Genomic DNA, 18,634 nt, shown 5'->3' with positions numbered 1-18,634 from the left:
GAGTTCGAAGCACCAATCTGCTTAAAAGAATAAAAGTTTTTTTGAGAAGAGAAGCAAACTGACTAACTTTCTGGAGGGAAAGCCAGCAGGAAATGTCCTCAAAGGAGCAGGAAGTCTCCAATAGAAACAATTAGGACACAGGAGGAAATTACTTTAAAATATCAGGAAGTTCCTAAACTAAATATATAAATTATAAATTATAAATTATAAATTATAAATTATAAATTATAAATTATAAATTATAAATTATAAATTATAAATTATAAATTATAAATTATAAATTATAAATTATAAATTATATATATATATATATATATATATATATATATATATATATATATATATATATATATATAAACTTCCTGATATTTTAAAGTATAAATTATATTATATATATATATAATATATATAATATATATTTTAAAGTATAAATTATATTATATATATATAATATATATAATATATATAATATATATATTTTAAAGTATAAATTATATTATATATATAGAAGAAGAAGAAGAGTTGGTTCTTATATGCCACTTTTCCCTACCCGAAGGAGGCTCAAAGCGGCTTACAGTCGCCTTCCCATTCCTCTCCCCACAACAGACACCCTGTGGGGTGGGTGAGGCTGAGAGAGCCCTGATATCACTGCTCGGTCAGAACAGTTTTATCAGTGCCGTGGTGAGCCCAAGGTCACCCAGCTGGTGTGTGTGTGTATATATATATATATATATATATATATATATATATATATATATATATATATATATATATATATATCTGTGTGTGTGTGTGTGTGTGTGTGTGTGTGTGTGTGTGTGTGTATAACGACATATATCCTCTGATGCCCCCCGGCAAGATATTCTTATGCTGTTAAATCATGCACCCCACAGATCTTGCATATTCTAACACTTCTCACGCTCTCTGCCCTCACAAAATATGATCCATATTTTCCCATGCAGTTCTAGAGCATTTTTAAATCACTGGGCCAGTGTTGAGGAATGGTTTACCTGAAGAGGTATATAGGCACCCACCCCCCGCCCCACATGCATGCTGCCGTCCTCGTACATCCCAGTGCTCCCTCCATTGCTTCTTCAATGACCACCCCCGCATCACCAATGGCAGCCGTGGTGAGTCCCAGACAATAGATATGATGGTTGTTGTAGAGGGCCTCTGTTGTCTACCACCCGGCTCCATCATTTTGCCAAAAAACTCTCCTTCCCCACCTTAAATATGCCTTTCTCAGCCCCTATCTTGCAGATTCAGGGAGACTTACCGACATGAGCAACCATTCAAGAAATACTAACTGGCCACCTCTGATTAGCAAGCAATGATCTTATCAAAGGGTGGTCATTGGGGTGGCTGAACTCCAGGCAGTGGCTGGAATTTCCAGGGATTACATCTCCACGTGACAGAGATTAGTTCACCTGGAGAAAATGGCTGCTTTAGAGGGCGAACTGTGTGATAATATACCTACAGAAGTCCCTCCCCTCCCCAAACTGCAAGCTTCCTCAGGTTCCACTCCCAAAATCTGATGGTATTTCCCAACCCTAGTGGTCATCCTTAACAATAAGAACATTTCATTCATAGAATAATCCATTGGGTGCTTGTAGTAGACCTTGGCTTAAGGCAGGTGTTCCTATTGTCAACCAAGACCACGGCCTGTTCTGCCTTGGCCCTGGCCCGGTGGAACATGCTTCCAATTGAGATAGTAGGACTTGTTCCAGTTCCACAGGATCTGTAAAATGGAGACGTTTGGCTGGTTACAGATATCAAAATTCTGGTACTGCCCCCCAGCTGACCCCATTCCTTCTCTTTTAAACTTAGTTGCTAGTCCCCTGGGCTTGGAGCCATCTGTAAAAATGCAATGCTGGAATAGGATGTTTTACTAAACTGCTTGACTGATCATGGATATTTTAAATGTAAAATACACTGTAGATGTTTGATGGTTTTTGCAAACTGCCTAGAGCCCCTCTGTCGTATATAAACAAACTTGTACAAAATCCTATGCATCTAAATACAAGATGAATTATTTTGGCTAAATATCAGGAAATGGCTAGATATCAGCATGGCTAGATATCAGGGGGACATTTTCACAGAGTAGTTCAGCAGTGGAATGGGCTGCCTAAGGAGGCAATGAACTTCTCCTCACTGTCAGTCTGTAAGCCATGGCTGGATGGATACTTATGGATGCTTTAAGCCGATCCTGCACTGAGCATTGGGTTGGACTAGACGGCCTGCATGGTCCCCTCCACCTCTGGGACTCTAGGAGTCTAGGCACATATTGCATCCATTAAACCAGCTACTTCCAACTTTGTAGACCACTGACATAACTCCATGTTCAAATATTTCATTGTTATAGCATTATGAGAAGAACTGCAAACCACCAGTTGTCTCCCACCTAACTTTATAAAACAATTTTCCTTACCCCGCTTTCTTTCCTTCACAGATGTTGCACATATTTCGTTGTCAGCAGCAACATCTTTAAATGTCTGGAAATATATGCTTTGATTTATTTCCAGATAGCATTACATTTCTCTGCAAGGGGGCAAAAAAAAAACATTTCCCATTGTGCATGTGCGTGTGTGTGCGCGTGTGTTTAACAGAATAGCTCTGTTCCGTGCAGCTCTCACATACCAATTTTCAGTGAGTTACGTGATTACGAAAAAACCCTACTGCTAGGCATTTGATGCAATTTTAAACTGTTAAACCTTTTGATGGAGTTCTCTCTCAGCTCTGCAGCTGCTTTGTCAATAACAACATCATACTCAAAGAACTCCCCCAAGAAGCTGGCATAGAAAACTATTGTGGTATGTAAACCTCATTCCTCTATGGCTGGCAACATTCAACCCATTCCTCGTTTCGACATCTGTTTAAAGAGAGGCGCAAACGTCTAAGCCAGGGGTAGTCAAACTGCAGCCCTCCAGATGTCCATGAACTACAATTCCCATGAGACCCTACCAGCATGAGACCCCTGGTCTAAGCACATTAGCATGACACAGCTCTTCTCAGTAAACCCCCAAGACTGACACCAGCACTTGCACCCAGAATCCAACCGGAAGCTACTGGAGGTTTCTTTTTCTTTTTACTCATTGTCACAATCCTAGATGCCACCCCAAGGGACACACAAAACAAGCCAAGGCAATTCTTAAAGAAAAGTCAATCCGCTGTTCGTTAAGGCTTTGATGTCTCTAGTTTGGCCAGGATCAGGATCCTCATGAACTTTTGCCTGTCAAAATGACCGCCTGTTATTTCATCCCTACAGGGGTGAAATTAGGGGCTGTAACTCAGACCCAGAAATCCAGTTCTCCCAAAACATGGGGAGAAGGCAGAAGGAAGTCAGCCATACCGATTCCGCATGACAGTGGCCATTCCGGGCGCCACCAGGATGTTGCGATGGAACAGCATGCTCCAGCACTTCCTGCCTCCCCAAAGGGGACAGATTTCAGCAGTGGACAACAGGGGCGGCAGCAGGTGTGTGTGTGTGTGTGTGTGTGTCTGTGTGCAAATCACCACAGCTGAATTCGGCATTTTGTATCCCAGTCAGGACACCATAGGCAAGGAAAAGCTGGGCCTGGAAGGCCCAGCTCTTCCCCATCCACATGGGCCTGTCCCAGCATGGCTGTTGATGGTGCCTGCAGGAGGTATTTTCTGCAGATATTTCCATGTTCCCTTCCTGCAGGACAACAGAGGCCTTAAAGCGGGTCAGGCCTGGATGGGGACAGGATGGTGCCAATGTCGTGTGGCAGCGAGGATTAGCTCCACTGCCATACGGGTGCCAGCCTGGCCTTTTCTGCCCATGCAGGATTGGTCCCAGAGATCTCCTGAGCATTTGTTGTCTCTGTCTTGCACAGGATCCATGCAACATATTTCTGAATTTCGTGAACTTGCACCTGACAAAATGATAGCCGGTTATTTCCCCAGTAAATATTTTCCAGGGGGCACCTTCTCTGTGAGGAGGGGACAATTCAGATCCTGTAAATTCAGTACTCACCAAATGTGGAGAGCAGGTAGACAGCTGGAAATCCCCTGTGAATTTGGTGTCTCTAGCATGCTGGGCCGGGGGTACTCCTGTCATGTCATGAAACTCACAAACCAAACAGGTGCCGTTGACAGCTAAAAGTTCAACATGCTTGCAAGAAGATGGAGACAAGAAGATATACCAAAAAATAACAGACTGGATAGAAAAGTTGGGAGAACTGACCAAAATGGCAAAGAGTAATCTAGTTAATGGAAGACCAGCAGAAGAATTTGAAGAACATTGGGAGTATTTCTCACAATATTTAGCCAGATAGGTATATATGTATTAACTAAATATGTATTAATATTTATCCAGACAGGTATAGGTATTAACAAATATGTTAGTAGGGTGAACTGACTTGCTATGGAACTATAATCTTTTGTTCTTATTTATATTATTCTCTCTTTTAAATAAAATAAAGGCTGGAGTTATCAATATGGCTTGTGGTTTGCATTTTCTTGATTTGTGCCGATCCATATTCTTGCTGTTCGTCTGTGGCCTATTTCCTGTGGTGTGGATGGACTGCCAAACTGGAATGTTAGTGAAAACAGCCATTAAGAGAGTTAAAGACAACAGTTAAGAAGCTGGCAGTGAACTGGGCTGAGTGAAGCTGTGGGGAAGAATAGCTTAAGGAAAGGGCTTACCTGTCAGGAAATTCTAGTGAAGGAGAGCATATCTACAGTGGAAAGCATCTGGGTGAAAATAAGCGAGGGGAAAACAAACAGTGTGGTGGTTGGTGACTGCTACCGACCGCCTGACCAACGAGAGGATGTGGATGCTGCACTTTGTGAGCAGCTTGAGAAAATATCCAGGTGGCAGAACCTTGCCATCATGGGTGACTTCAATTTCCCAGATGTGCTGGGAAACAAACTCTGCAAAGCGTCCTCAGTCATGCAACTTTCTGACCTGCCTGACTGACAATTTCATTTATCAAATGGTAGATGAAGCCAAAAGAGGTTCAGCCATACTGGACTTAATACTGACCAACAAGCAAGAGTTGGTGGATGAGGTGAAGGAGGTGGGGACCCTAGGGGGAAGTGACCATGTCCTCATAGAATTCCTTTTGAGATGGGGAGGCAAGGAAGCTTGTAGCCAGACGCGGATGTTGGATTTTCGTAGGGCAAACTTTAATAAACTCAGAGACATGATGAGTGTCATACCATACCATGGAGGAGAATGCTGGAAGGGAAGGGAGTATGTGAAATGTGGGCGCTACTCAAACAAGAGCTATTGCATGCTCAATCAATGACTATCCCAGAAAGACTAAAACACTGCAGGAGCTCTAAGAAGCCTATTTGGATGAACAGAGAACTTCAAGAGGAACTAAGAAAGAAAAGGAAAATGTTCAGGAAATGGAGGGAAGGACAGAGCTCTAAAGAAGAGTACCTACAAGTTACTAGGCACTGTAGATCAATCATCAGAAAGGCCAAAGCTGAGAGTGAGCTAAGATTGGCCAGGGAAGCCCATTGTAACAAGAAAAGATTTTTCAGTTATGTGAGGAACAAACATAAAGTAAAGGAGGAAATAGGCCCACTGTTGGGTGCGGATGGACAAACTCTAACGGAAGATGCAGAGAAAGCAGAAAGGCTTAGTGCCTATTTTACATCTGTTTTTTCCCACAGGTCAAAGGGTTTAGGCACATCTAGAGATGGCAGTAGCCAACGGATAGTGTCTGGGTGGCAGGTTAACATGGATAGAGAGGTTGTCGAGAGGCATTTAGCTGCACTGGATGAGTTCAAATCCCCTGGGTCGGATGAAATGCACCCGAGAGTGCACAAAGAACTTTCCAGAGAACTTCCACAGCCCTTGTCCATCATCTTTGGGACCTCTTTAAGGACTGGAGATGTCCCGGAGGACTGGAAGAGAGCAAACGTTATTCCAATCTTCAAAAAAGGGAGGAAGGATGACCCGGGAAACTACAGGCCAGTGAGTCTGACCTCTGTTGTGGGGAAGATAATGGAGCAGATATTAAAGGGAGCGATCTGCAAACATCTGGAGGACAATTTGGTGATCCAAGGAAGTCAGCATGGATTTGTCTCCAACAGGTCCTGCCAGACCAACCTGGTTTCCTTTTTTGACCAAGTAACAGGTTTGCTGGATCGTGGAAATTCGGTTGATGTCGTTTACTTGGATTTTAGTAAAGCTTTTGACAAGGTTCCCCATGATGTTCTGATGGATAAGTTGAAGGACTGCAATCTGGATTTTCAGATAGTTAAGTGGATAGGGAATTGGTTAGAGAACCGCACTCAAAGAATTGTTGTCAATGGTGTTTCATCAGACTGGAGGGAGGTGAGTAGCAGGGTACCTCAGGGCTTGGTGCTCGGCCCGGTACTTTTTAATATATTTATTAATGATCTAGATGAGGGGGTGGAGGGACTACTCATCAAGTTTGCAGATGACACCAAATTGGGAGGACTGGCAAATACTCCAGAAGATAGAGACAGAGTTCAACGAGATCTGAACACAATGAAAAAATGGGCAAATGAGAACAAGATGCAATTTAATAAAGATAAGTGTAAAGGTTTGCATCTGGGTCAGAAAAATGAAAAGCATGTCTACTGGATGGGGGATACGCTTCTAGGTAACACTGTGTGTGAACGAGACCTTGGGGTACTTGTGGATTGTAAACTAAACATGAGCAGGCAGTGTGATGCAGCGGTAAAAAAGGCGAATGCCATTTGGGGCTGTATCAACAGGGGCATCACATCAAAATCACAAGATGTCATAGTCCCATTGTATACAGCACTGGTCAGACCACACCTGGAGTACTGTGTGCAGTTCTGGAGGCCTCACTTCAAGAAGGACGTAGATAAAATTGAAAGGGTACAGAGGAGAGCGACGAAGATGATCTGGGGTCAAGGGACCAAGCCCTCTGAAGATAGGTTGAGGGACTTGGGAATGTTCAGCCTGGAGAGAAGGAGGTTGAGAGGGGACATGATAGCCCTCTTTAAGTATTTGAAAGGTTGTCACTTGGAGGAGGGCAGGATGCTCTTTCCGTTGGCTGCAGAGGAGAGGACACGCAGTAATGGGTTTAAACTACAGGTACAATGATATAGGCTAGGTATCAGGAAAACAAATTTCACAGTCAGAGTAGTTCAGCAGTGGAATAGGCTGCCTAAGGAGGTGGAGAGCTCCCCCTCACTGGCAGTCTTCAAGCAAAGGTTGGATACACACTTTTCTTGGATGCTTTAGGATGCTTAGGGCTGATCCTGCGTTGAGCAGGGGGTTGGACTAGATGGGCTGAATGGTCCTTCCAACTCTATGATTCTATGATTCTTAAAGCTGATTGAAATTAGAAGTTTATAACAAAGGATCCCAAATGCTGGGACAGGGAAACTGTTCAAAAGTTCAATGGCAAAGAAACTTTGTAACCCCTATCTGACTTTCTTCCATGTTGTATTTAAACCATAAGGAAGCTTGTTTGGTGTAGTGGTCAGGAGTGCAGACTTCTAATCTGGTGAGCTGGGTTTGATTCCCCGCTCCCTCACATGAAGGCAGCTGGGTGACCTTGGGCTCGCCACAGCACTGATAAAGCTGTTCTGACCAGGCAGTCATATCTGGGCTCTCTAAGCCTCACCCACCCCACAGGGTGTCTTTTGTGGGGAGAGGAAAGGGAAGGCAATTATAAGCCGCTTTGAGACTCCTTTGGGGAGAGAAAATAGCATATAAGAACCAATTCCTTTTCTTCTTCAGGGCTCTCTCAGCCTCACCTCCCTCACAGGGTGGGCGGAGAGGAAAGGGAAAGCGACTGTAAGCCCTTTTTGAGACTCCTTCGGGAAGAGAAAAGCAGCGTATAAGAACCAACTCTTCTTCTTCTTCATAAATAAATGTTAACTCCTTGTTTGTTTTACCCTGGGGCTGGTGATCTGCTCTTCACAGGAACATTGTCCAGATATTTCCAATCCACAGATTGCTGCCATCATCCCTGGGGGGAAAAAGAACATGCTTGTTTATTCTGTCAAATCTATAGAACCAAATATATAGTGGGGCAGCCCCATGGCCATAACAGCCATAAAACCCCAAGCCCCATCTGACAAGGTGAGTTTAATCTTGTTTTTTTCAGGTATCTGATCAGATAAAACTAAGCAAACAAATAAACATATAAGACTGGTGGACTTTTGTACTGAGAAGGAAAATGAAGAAAATATGCAGCAGTTGATCTATAAATACTGGAACAGTCGAGTGCTTGATAATTTGGTGAACTGTCCCATATGTTGCATTTTCTGTCCATTATGTAACAGACAATGGGCTTATTGTTGAGTTAACTTACAATTTAAAAGCTTTAAAAGTTTCAAAACAATGGCAGGAGAGGTGCATGGTTAATTTTGCAATTGTTAGACCAAAGTTCTCATTTATTAATTCAAATACAAAACCCAATGCGAATTGAGAGCTATATATTAGACTTGCCAATATTAAATGTTAATTAGAATTTTAACTGATATATATGACTGGTTATTTTAAGCACTTTTCCTTTGTCCTTATGCCTATTGCAAAAAAAAAAAATGAGGCCATTGGGTAGTGATCAAAGAACACCGATTTTTTGTCTTTCAATTAATAAAAACCTAATTTTCACAGCCACTTGTAAAAATAAGTTGTTATGCTTACTAAGGACAACTTTATATATTGTGTTTTCCCAGCACCTTACTGTGAAAGTAAAAAGAGGTAAGGGCTTTAAAAATATTTTTGATTTATTCCTTTAAAAAAAGAGAACAAGGGGGACTTAAAATCCAGTAACTGATATTTAAAGAGGAAAAGGGAGGCAATAGTATATATGGGCTAGAAATAAAAACATATCAACTGTGGTAGGAGATCTACACATAAGCTTCTCTACCTGGGGTAGTAACAGTAACAATAGGCACGACAGTAGGTACAGAGGCAAAGTCTACAAACTAGTCAGGAGTTAGAAATTGAAGGTTCAGTCCAAGGGTAAACAAGGTAAATAAGGTCAAGGGTTCAGGAGTCCAGGACAGGGCTTGATAACAGGCGCAGGATTCAGGGTCTAGGTCCCAGGCTGTAGGAACAAGCACAGGTACAATTCAGCACAGAGCAATGTTTGCTAAGCTGGTCAGCTCACAGGTGTGGTGAACTAAGTTGCTTCCACACCGAGCCTTGCTCAGCATGTTCTTTTCCCCTTGACATCTACTTCTTGCCTTTTCCTAGGCTAGATATCAGGAAAAACATTTTCACAGTCAGAGTAGTTCAGCAGTGGAATAGGCTGCCTAAGGAGGTGGTGAGCTCCCCCTCACTGGCAGCTTTCAAGCAAAGATTGGATACACACTTTTCTTGGATGCTTTAGGATGCTTTGGGCTGATCCTGCATTGAGCAGGGGGCTGGACTAGATGGCCTGTATGGCCCCTTCCAACTCTATGATTCTATGATTCCCATGATTCCAGACTCCTTTTCTGAAGGATACACTCATTTTCAAATTCCCCTGCCCAATCTGGGCTGGTGGGAAAGCCTTCCTCACCACATGAGTAGAGTTTGGGTTTTTTAGCAAATTGATCCAAAGGTTTCTGTTGGAAACGGAATTTCTCTACATGTCAAACCTCTTATTTGCCTGCCTCAGCTAAACCGCTGTCGATGAAATGCCTTTGGGGCTCATACACACTTCTTCCTGTAAGCATCCTGTGAGAAATAGCTAAATGGTGTTCTTAGGAGCACATAGCTGAGCTGACCACTGTCATTTTCAGACTGGCCCCTCTGAACAGCACAGCTGTTATATTTACTAAATTCCCTGGGAAGCCACCATAGGGTTGTGTGGTTCGGTGGCTGAAGGGGCCGTTCCAGCCCGAAGCAGCCAAAGCCATGGCGTTGGCTGCTTCGGGCTGGAACGGACGCTTCAGCCACCGAACCACACAACCCTACTCCAAGGTCATACAATTAATTAATTTGTTTATTTGACACCATTTTTGTCCTGACAATTAGTCACAGATTTTGGCAGAGCTTATAAATTGTGTAGGAAAGAAATGTCATAGAGAACAAGCATCAATAGCAAAACAAAAAACAACCTTCAGCAGGTTAAAAAAAGCAGGCGAACAGATTACTTGCTAATCAGTAAAGGTATCCCCTGTGCAAGCACCAGGTCATGTCTGACCCTTGGGGTGACGCCCTCTAGCGTTTTCATGGCAGACTCAATACGGGGTGGTTTGCCAGTGCCTTCCCCAGTCATTACCATTTACCCCCCAGCAAGCTGGGTACTCATTTTACCAACCTCGGAAGGATGGAAGGCTGAGTCAACCTTGAGCCGGCTGCTGGGATCAAACTCCCAGCCTCATGGGCAGAGCTTTCAGACTGCATGTCTGCTGCCTTTCCACTCTGCGCCACAAGAGGCTCTTGCTAATCAGTAAAGCAATTTAAAACAGCCTTTAATAAAACCAAGCACTAAAACTTAAAAAAAAAAAATCCAGGTGAGAAGGGTAGACAAATAATGTAAAAGAAGGAATGAATGAGATGCTCACTCTATAGTAATGAAGCTTCTTAGCATTTTGACTTCAGCAAGCTCTGTAAAATTCAGCCATTTCTTCTACATTTGGTACTGCAGCATAGCCTAAAACTTCACTATCCCAAAGACCCTTGGAGATGTTGGCATATGCAAAATCTGTAGGGTGCATGATTCAAAAAGATATGAAGAATATCCTACAGAGGGGCATTGGGGGAGATGGATTTTTCCCATAGTTAGAATAGGAACTTCCAGATGCTTTTTAGATAATTGACTCCTGTGTCCTGGTTGGCTCACTGGTGGAGATGCCCTGTGAGTGCACATCCTCCTTGCTGAACTCCAGAACACTCTGAATGAATGTAGAACAACAGTTAGACAGTTACTTAGAACTCTCTCCTCTGATTCTCTTAAAAATAAAACTATTTTATTCTTTTAAGCAGCTTGGGACTTCACCCTCTTGCATATTTAAACTCTTCCAACAGGAGATACCAGAGACAAAAGTGGTTGTCAGGAGGACAAAGCTATAGCCAAAGAATCCTTCTGGAGCTTCTTCTCTTCCCATATGATCTTCATACCATTTCCATATCCAGATGCAAAACACACAGCCGGCGTGTTTTGCTCCTTCCTGGCAAGGAACCCAACCCAGCCATTTCATTCTATTTGTTCTTTTAAAACGATTTCATATGTTTTTTTCAAAAAATGAAAATGAGATGCTGGTAGAATATAATTCAATATCTGGCATGCAACTTTATTTTTTTGTTGCTGACGCTGCAAAGCTAAGTCATTCATCCTTCATTAACTATCAAAACTCTTTCCTAGCTGTTCTCTGCCTCTTCCTTGGCAAAAGTCAACCCAAAGCCACAAATGTCTAAAGATCCATATAAGGTTGCGTTTCTGGACTGTTTGGAGCAGGGTTAGTCAAACGGCGGCCCTCCAGATGTCCATGGACTACAATTCCCATGAGCCCCTGCCAGCATTCGCTGGCAGGGGCTCATGGGAATTGTAGTCCATGTACATCTGAAGGGCCGCCGTTTGACTACCCTTGGTTTGGGACATAGAGATTCTGCCCTCCGGAAGGAGGATAAAACCATTTCACAAAATGGAGAAACACATTGCCTCCCAGAAACATGCATTGGAATTAGACGTGGATATTCAGATACATGCATAGAAGCATAACTGGAATGCTAAAACTCATCTGGTGTTACACACAAAATGATCTGCTCAGCAACAGTAAAAGTTGGAGCATGGAATAAACTTGAAATCTTTCCTTAGCATTAATCCGTCTCTAGTAACAACAGCGCCACCTATAGGGAAATAGCTTGCTTTTCCTCCACTCTTCTGTCATTTCTATTTCAGCAAAAAAAAAAAGAGAGCTAAATTTCAAATTTATCGATTTTGTTATTGTGTGTGTGTTCATATATCTTTGCCTGACAGCTTCATCGCCATTGTAAACTGGTGCAACTCCTTTGGCTAAGCTGGAAAGCTGTAGATTTACATCAGCCGGAGATATGACCTTCATAAAGAAAATATGACCTTCATAATAAAACACATTTTGATGGTTCCAGACCCAGAAAATGAATGCTGAAGAAAGAAACCAAAATGTTTAGGTTCCAGTCAGGGCCGCTCTCAACATCCGTCCTGTCATTTTGACATTTATTAGAACAAGTCGGCAACCAGAGAGGCCACACTGGAGAAATAAATTATTGGGCAATATTTTCCAGCTTTATATCTCCCCCTCCAGGATAATCCAAGGGACTGGAGGAAGCTAATTTCCCCCGTCCCCTTCTCTTTTCTTTCCACTCTCCCTTTTAACCAATAACCATTTTAACCAATAACCAACACCTTTTAACCAATAAACATCCAGTGCAGGGGTAGTCAAACTGCGGCCCTCCAGATGTCCATGGACTACAATTCCCAGGAGCCCCTGCCAGCATTCGCTGGCAGGGGCTCCTGGGAATTGTAGTCCATGGACATCTGGAGGGCCACAGTTTGACTACCCCTGATCCAGTGCCTCTTAGAGCCCCCCCCCCACTCTGAACCTCATCATGCCCTTTATGAGTATGGGTTCCTCTTACTTTTGAAATCTTTTTCCAATTTTTCAGTCCAATTTTTATGCATAACTATGTATGCTCTCATCATGGAGAAACCTCTGTCCTAAAGTTCTCAACAGGCACTCAGCCATCAAGTCTGATATTAGAGGGAGCAAGGAAATACAGGGGAGATGAACATTTATACCCCATATATCTTCCTAATGGGGACCCTAAAGAGGCTTACACCCCCTCTCCTCTCCGTTTTATCCTCACAACAACCCTCTGAGATAGATTAGTTTGACAGTATGTGGACTGGCCTAAGGATATGCAATAAACTTTCAAGGCAGAGTCGGGATTCAAACCCAGATCCTAGTCAGGAACTCTGAATGCTACACCATACTTGAAAACCACACACACACACACAGATCTTGGCCTCCAAGGTACTATAAACCAGGGCTGGCCAGACTGTGGCTCTCCAAATGTCCGTGGAGTACCCCAGGGGCTCATGGGAATTGTAGTCCACAGACATCTGGAGAGCCACAGTCTGGCCACCCCTCTTAGGTCTTGAGGAGGCCCATTTCCCCTTATCAGTTTTAACTGATTGTTGTCAGTGCTCAGTGCCTTCTGCAGGACGCTCAATCGTGATCAGGATGGTTTTCAGTGTGGAGGACATTCCCACTTTTAACTAATTGACAAAATCTTATTTTTCTGCATACCTCTTATGAGGTTGTCTGTGAACGGCCCCGTCTTGTAATTTTCCACAATCATCCACACTGGGATCAGACAGCAAAACAAAATCAGAGTCCAGTGGCACCTTTAAGACCAACAAAGATTTATTCAAGCTTTCGAGTGCAAGCGCTCTTCCTCAGACAGTTTGCTGTTAGATACAGAAGAATAAACAAAGGATGTCATATGCACATATAGGTAGTTTGATTGATTGGTTGGATTTTTAGACTGCCCTCCCAGCAAGCCAGTTCAAGGTGGTCTACAAAATTATTTTAAAAATGCAAAGTGCAAACAAATAAAATTGAGTTTTAAAATTAATTTGAATAAATAATGGCAGGTTAAAAACAGTAGCAGTATTGCCACAGAGTGTCTACGGGTGGATGGGGCCAGAAGTAGGTAGGGAGATAAGTTGGTGCTAACTTTGGCCCCGACCAAAAGCCTGGCAGAAGAGCTCCATCTTACAGGCCCTGCAGAATTAAGTTAAGTCCAGAAGGACCTTGATGTGCTCCAGCAGCTCATTCCACCAGGTAGGGGCCTGGACAGAAAATGTCCTGGCCCTGGTTGAGGCCAGACATATCTCTTTAGGGCCAGAGTCTTCTGCCCAAAAAACCATACAGAAGCCACTGAAATCTAAAATGCAAACAGTATTTATACATATTCATAATGTGCAGCCCCAAATACGCTGGGATCACCTGATGAACCCACGGTGGGCCGTATGATAGAAAATGTGGCTGCTGGCAGAACCACGAGCCTCCATGCTGGGTAGGCGTGCATGGGGTGGGCACATGGACACCTATTTACGGCACCACCTGATTCTGGCTCACTCTCTCCACCCATTACAGCCACTGGAGCAACATTATTCTAGAGTCGCACTATACAGAGGCGAACTGGAAGGACAAGAACAATTACTCCCAATCTCGGGCATTGCAGGGTTGGACCTACCCCCTCCTGTTTGGCAGCAGTAAGTGGGGACTCGGACGAAAGAGCAAGATGCCAGCTTGGCAGTGATCTTGGGTCTCCCAGCCTGGGACTGCTGGGGGTGGGCAGAGCTTGAGGGCTGTGAGGGAAGCCACAAGGCCGCCCAACAGCACTCAGGGCAGTGTGGGGCGGAGGGCAAGCATCTTACCGGCTAGGGAGGCCTGGCCCCAGGGGACAACAGGCCTGGGGAGGAGCCCCTGGCTGCAGAAGCAAGGCCACATGACAGGGAGCAGAGTTGGGGGTGGCTCATGGCAGCACCCAGCGGTGGGCCCATGTTGCTGGCCCAGGGTACTGCTCCGGGGGCTGAGGGAGCAGATAAAAGGAATGCTGGGCAAATGAAAATGCACCTTGAAGGAGATTCAGGTCCTTCTGGGGCACCTGAATTTTACCTGCAGGGTGGTGGCAACAGGGCGGGCCTTTTGCGTGAAGTAAATAAATAAAGTCAATAAATAAATAAACATTTTAAAAATAGCCTTTTCTCCCTCTCCCCATAACAAACACCCTATGAGAGAAGTGGGACTGAGAGCTCTAAGAGAACTGGAAAGGCACAGTCACCCAACAGGCCTCAGATGTCTCTAAGTAGTTTAAAATTGTCTTCCTTTCCTCTCCCCATAACAGACACCCTATGAGAGAAGTGGGTCTGAGAGCTCTGAGAGAACCGGGATGGCCCACAGTCACCCAGCAGGCCTCAGGCGTCTCTAAGCAGTTTAAAATCACCTTTTCTTCCCCTCCCCATAACAGACACCCTGTGAGAGAAGTGGGGCTGAGAGCTCTGAGAGAACCGGAATGGCCCACAGTCACCCAGCAGGCCTCAGGCGTCTCTAAGCAGTTTAAAATCACCTTTTCTTCCCCTCCCCATAACAGACACCCTGTGAGAGAAGTGGGGCTGAGAGCTCTGAGAGAACTGGGATGGCCCACAGTCACCCAGCAGGCCTCAGGTGTCTCTGAGCAGTTTAGATTCGCCTTTTCTCCCTCTGCCCATAAGAGACACCCTGTGAGAGAAGTGGGGCTGAGAGCTCTGAGAGAACTGGGATGGCCCACAGTCACCCAGCAGGCCTCAGGCGTCTCTGAGCAGTTTAGATTCGCCTTTTCTCCCTCTCCCCATAAGAGACACCCTGTAAGAGAAGTGGGGCTGAGAGCTCTGAGAGAACTGGGATGGCCCACAGTCACCCAGCAGGTCTCAGGTGTCTCTAAGCAGTTTAGATTCGCCTTTCTCCCTCTCCCCATAACAGACACCCTGTGAGAGAAGTGGGGCTGAGAGCTCTGAGAGAACAGGGATGGCCCACAGTCACCCAGCAGGCCTCAGGTGTCTCTGAGCAGTTTAGATTCGCCTTTTCTCCCTCTGCCCATAAGATACACCCTGTGAGAGAAGTGGGGCTGAGAGCTCTGAGAGAACTGGGATGGCCCACAGTCACCCAGCAGGCCTCAGGTGTCTCTGAGCAGTTTAGATTCGCCTTTTCTCCGTCTCCCCATAAGAGACACCCTGTGAGAGAAGTGGGGCTGAGAGCTCTGAGAGAACTGGGATTGCCCACAGTCACCCAGCAGGCCTCAGGCGTCTCTAAGCAGTTTAAAATCACCTTTTCTTCCCCTCCCCATAACAGACACCCTATGAGAGAAGTGAGTCTGAGAGCTCTGAGAGAACTGGGATGGCCAACAGTCACCCAGCAGGCCTCAGGCGTCTCTGAGCAGTTTAGATTCGCCTTTTCTCCCTCTCCCCATAAGAGACACCCTGTGAGAGAAGTGGGGCTGAGAGCTCTGAGAGAACTGGGATTGCCCACAGTCACCCAGCAGGCCTCAGGCGTCTCTAAGCAGTTTAAAATCACCTTTTCTTCCCCTCCCCATAACAGACACCCTATGAGAGAAGTGAGTCTGAGAGCTCTGAGAGAACTGGGATGGCCAACAGTCACCCAGCAGGCCTCAGGCGTCTCTGAGCAGTTTAGATTCGCCTTTTCTCCCTCTCCCCATAAGAGACACCCTGTGAGAGAAGTGGGGCTGAGAGCTCTGAGAGAACTGGGATGGCCCACAGTCACCCAGCAGGCCTCAGGCGTCTCTGAGCAGTTTAGATTCGCCTTTTCTCCCTCTCCCCATAAGAGACACCCTGTGAGAGAAGTGGGGCTGAGAGCTCTGAGAGAACTGGGATGGCCCACAATCACCCAGCAGGCCTCAGGTGTCTCTGAGCAGTTTAAAATCACCTTTTCTTCCCCTCCCCATAACAGACACCCTGTGAGAGAAGTGGGGCTGAGAGCTCTGAGAGAACTGGGATGGCCCACAGTCACCCAGCAGGGCTCAGGTGTCTCTGAGCAGTATAAAATCGCCTTTTCTCCCTCTCCCCATAAGAGAAGTGGGGCTGAGAGGTCTGAGGGGCAGCAAGGAGTCACTTGGCCCCCGACCCAGAGCCGCAGTCGTTGTCTCAGTGCCCACTCCCAAGCAGCCGAGGTTTTCTGGCAGCGAGGGCAGCAGCAGGCAGGCAGGCAGGCAGGCCCCTCAGTCCCCCTCTCTCCAGAATGGCCCCTGACTCTGGCCTCTGTCTCTGGCCATGTCCAGTGGCTAAATGGCGGCTCCTGGCCTCGCGGGCGTTGTGGGGGAGGGGCCATATGGTCGCTGGCCAATCAGGAGGGATGTACCGGACGGGCAGGGGAGGATGCACTGGACGGACAGCGCCCCGGACACTCTCCTCCCAGCAGGCTGTTTCCGAAATATAAAAGGGAGCAAAAAGTGTTAAAGATGACTATGACAGTTTTCATCTATTTACACTGTTAAAATTACTTTGGTGCATGTTTCCCATGAGCCTCTTGTGGCGCAGAGTGGAAAGGCAGGCTGCGTCGGGAGTGAACGGCCACTTCGGGCGCCAAAATGCCCAACCCTAACTCAGATTTTCATTTTCCTGGACATGTTGCTTTTAAAATTCACCACATGCAACTGTCATAAATGGTTTTAGAAGGATCAGGCACAGCTGCCTTAGTATTTAAGCCCATGTTGTTCTCCCTCTTTCCGCAGTGAGGCTTCTACTGTAGTTAGACATTTGATTTGACTGTGCGTCAGAGAGATTTTAATCCAGCGGCAGCCATCTGAACCCCTATCCTGTGCAGCATCCTAAAAAGACTCTTTCCTTCCATTCTGGCAGCCCTTTTGCAGCTTGTCCTGCCAACACAGTCTTGTTGAATTCAAATGTGTTAAGCTATCAAGGTTGCCAGAATAGCTGCAGGAAGTTAATTTACCAACAATTGAAATCAGATTATAGCAACTGAGGCAACTCTGCTATTGCCAGCTCAGGATGAAAATGTTCGCTTTTCTAGAACACAAGCAAAGCACGCAAAGGGAAATGCTCTGCGTTTTCCGTGCTGGTGGAGAGCACAAAGAGGAGATATCTTTTTTTTCTAACTTTACAGCTTTCTAGAGAGGATTTAAACAATGAACTTTACTTATAGGTAGGTATCTATGTATATAGAATACACTTTCTCAACTTTTTAACCATTGAGAACCCCCTGAAAAATCCTTCAGGATTTTAGAACCCTTTTACTGAGGCCCGGGGGGTGGTGTAGTTTACTCCCCTACTCTCAACCACTGCCCTAACGCTCTCTGATCGCCATGGTAATGTTTAAACATCCCTTCAAAATAAGATACAGACACACCACAACAATGAAGTGTGTTGTAAAGGGCTGGGGGGGATGAAGTAAAGGGCCGGGGGGGGCACCTCCAATTAGTCGAAGGACCACATGTGGTCTGCGGCCCACAGGTTGGAGATCGCTAATGTAGAATATGGTTGGGAAGCAGAGCTGTGTAAATGCCCTACCCGGGGCCCCGCCCTTTCCCAAGCCCATCATTGGCCATTTTGGGAGGGGGGGTCAACATGACCTTGTGTGGTCATGTCACCCAATAAATGCTTAACACATTTTAAAATGTATTATTTTGTTGAATACAGTGTCACATTTATTTATTTACGTAAAGGTTTTAATCAAATTTATCCCCTGCCTTTCTCCCCTTAACAGGTCTGCATGGTGGTGGCCATTGTTAAAGATTCATAATTAAGTTTAATTATTTCTCCCAAAGTCAAAAAAGAAGAGGAGTTGGTTCTTAATTAATAACATTTTTCTTGATTTACTTTCATAGAATCACAGAATCATAGAGTTGGAAGGGGCCATACAGGCCATCTAGTCCACCCCCTGCTCTACGCAGGATCAGCCCAAAGCATCCTAAAGCATCCAAGAAAAGTGTGTATCCAACCTTTGCTTGAAGACTGCCAGTGAGGGGGAGCTCACCACCTCCTTAGGCAGCCTATTCCACTGCTGAACTACTCTGACTGTGAAAATTTTTTCCTGATATCTAGCCTATATCGTTGTAGTTTAAACCCATTACTGCGTGTCCTTTCCTCTGTGGCCAACGGGAACAGCATCCTGCCCTCCTCCGACAACCTTTCAAATACTTAAAGAGGGCTATCAT

This window comes from Paroedura picta, chromosome 2 (assembly GCF_049243985.1).
Source record: "Paroedura picta isolate Pp20150507F chromosome 2, Ppicta_v3.0, whole genome shotgun sequence".
NCBI lineage: Eukaryota > Metazoa > Chordata > Lepidosauria > Squamata > Gekkonidae > Paroedura > Paroedura picta.
The sequence above is the reverse complement of the archived record's forward strand: the minus strand, read 5'-3'. Positions refer to the sequence as shown.